This window comes from Eubalaena glacialis, chromosome 9 (assembly GCF_028564815.1).
Source record: "Eubalaena glacialis isolate mEubGla1 chromosome 9, mEubGla1.1.hap2.+ XY, whole genome shotgun sequence".
Classification (NCBI taxonomy): domain Eukaryota; kingdom Metazoa; phylum Chordata; class Mammalia; order Artiodactyla; family Balaenidae; genus Eubalaena; species Eubalaena glacialis.
Window position 1 is genome coordinate 11,707,664 of NC_083724.1, and position 2,621 is coordinate 11,710,284.

Below are 2,621 nucleotides of genomic sequence, written 5' to 3' on the forward strand. Positions count from 1 at the left end.
TCTGGATCCAGCAGGGGCAGGCGAGGAACAGCAGGAATCACAGGCGTGGCCAATGTGGACTGAGGAAGGAAAAAAGCACAGGAAAGCAGCTCACTGTCCTGCCTGCCTCGCTATGCTACCCACTCTGTCATCTCGCCCCTTGTTTGGCTCCCAGACCCCACTGGGCTGGAAGCCCAGGATGGGATGGCCCACCCAGTGGGGATGACATTTACTTGCATAAAGGGATGGTCTCCAGGAGCCTCTTCCAAGACCGCAGATGGGAAACACTGTAGCCCTGGTGAGCTGACAGGGGGGTGGGGGTGGGGAGGAGGGCAGCAGCTGTCCACGGGCCAGAGAGTGGTGGAAACAAAGTGCAGGGTCTCCTGGGGTGTGAGGGGAGGGAGGGAGAGTGAGCTCCGGGCCCTGTAGGCTTCCTCATGTCCTTTGGGCTTCTCAGTCTGGCATTCAAGGTTCTGCTCTATCAGGCCTCTGCTGAGCTCTCTGGCCTCACCAGTGCCACCATTCCCCCATGCAGCCACCTTTTCCCTTGCTCCCTAAGCTGCTCCCGTTTCCCCAGGCAGCATCCCTTGTCCAGACCTTTGGCCATGCTGTCCCTCCTGCCTAGACTGGTCTCCCACTCCCTCAGAGGCACCACCTACAAGATCAGCTTGCGATCACTTCATTGCAAGTTTCAGTCTGAAACTTCACTTCAGACCTGCCACTGCCAGGCGCTGTAGTAAGCTGAGGAGACCCTAATCACACGTGATTTGGGGGTTGCTCTTGGCAGCCTGGGGGGCTTCAGGCCAGCAAGAGCCCTGGCCAGGCACAAATGGGTCTCAGAAAACACTGGAAGTGAAGTAACGCCCTGCTGTGTCCCACCGGTCAGCCTCATGCCACCTGGAAGTCTGGAGCCATCACCAATGATAATTCATACCCTTTCTCCTTTCCCAGATAAAGTCTATAAGCATGAAAATCAAACAAATCCCAGCACGGGAGGACACGGAGGTTCACACATTTTGGACTCTGAAAAGCACCAATTTATTGGCACTTTCTCCCGTTTTAAACAGTACTGGCGTCCACCAGGCCCTACCCCCAACCCCAAGTCAGTGGGGAATTATAAGAGGCTGGTCCAGGGCACACAGTGTGGGCTCAATAACTGCTGACGGCCCCAGCTTTCCGTTCACGTCTGCCCGTATTTGCCCCCACAGACTCCTTGGCACCCAACTTCCTTGCTCGCCAAACACTCGTTGGCATTCAAGAGAGATGCGAAGTTTGGTCGTGCCACTGCACGTCCCTTCTCCACAAGGGGCCAGTGGGGAATCCCTCGTAGGCTGATGGGCCCCGGGGCAAAGGGCTCCCCTTCACCCGCACTGATCCCTCCCCTGTTCACAGCACAAGTCCTCACCGGCTTCGCCTGGCCTGGTGGCTGTGATCGGCTCAACCTCTGCGGGGTGTTTCAGGGACCGAATCCGGCAGCTGCATCTGCGTGCTTTCCGCCTGGCAGCTGTCCGTGAGACCGACGGGTGCGGGGCGGTGCTAGGAGACCCCGCCCCTCGGCCCCAGCCCGCCAGTGCCGGGACCCCAGCCCGCCAGCGTGCAAGGGACTGGGCAGGCGCGGGCCAGCAGGAGACACGTGAGTCCGCGGGGGAGGAGGGGGTCCTCAGTCTCTGGGCGAGACCTGCGTCACACATCTCCCCACAACGCACAGGTAAAGTCACCCTATTAGAAGGGGCACCTTGTGAGCCTCGGATCCCAGATAAGTTTGTGGAAACCCAAGGATCCTTGAACTCCCTAGTCCCTTCTCAGGCTCGGATGAGGAGGGAGCACCCAGCATCTAGCCTGCTACGTGCCCTGAGCTGGTCCCCTACAGGCCTCATTGCCTTTACCTTCAACCCGATGTGAGGAGGGGCTGTCATGCCCGTTTTCCAGATGAGGACTGAAGGCTTTTATCCCGAGTTAGACGGCTGGCCAGTGACAGAGCCCGGCCTTGAACCCGGGCTCTGGGTTTTCATCTAGGTCATTCAGAAGGTAACACGAGGGGAATTCCCTGGTGGTCCAGTGGTTAGGACTCTGCACTTTCACTGCCGGGTTCAGTCCCTGGTGGGGGAACTAAGATCCCACAAGCCACGGGGGCCAAAAAAAAGGTAACACATGAGGGGAGAGAGGCCCTGTTTGGAGGAAAGGGAATAGGATTTTGGTTTCTGGGGCGGGGGTGGGGGGTGGCAGTGCAGAGGGAGGAGCCCCCAGCGTCCCGGCATGGGAGGTGTGCAGCTGGGACCAGAGGTAGCTGTGCTGCCTTGTTGACAGGGATTCCTGCTGGGGAGGGAGGTCAGACATCCAAGTTCATATTGACACTGGAGCCACCTTGCATAATTTCTCTGAGCCCCTGTTTCCCCGTCTGTAATATGTGGATGATAAATAGTACACAACTCATGGGGCTGCTGTGCAATTTAAATGACTTTGACTTAGTATGTACAAAGCCCATGGTTGGTACCTGGTGCCTGGCACACAGTTCACTTAGCATTCCTGTCAAAACTTAATTTACACTTAATAGCCCGGCGGCAACACAATGGTTTATTGTTTTCTTTTTTTTTTCCCCCAATTTTTAAAAATTGTGGTTAAATACACATAACATAAAATTT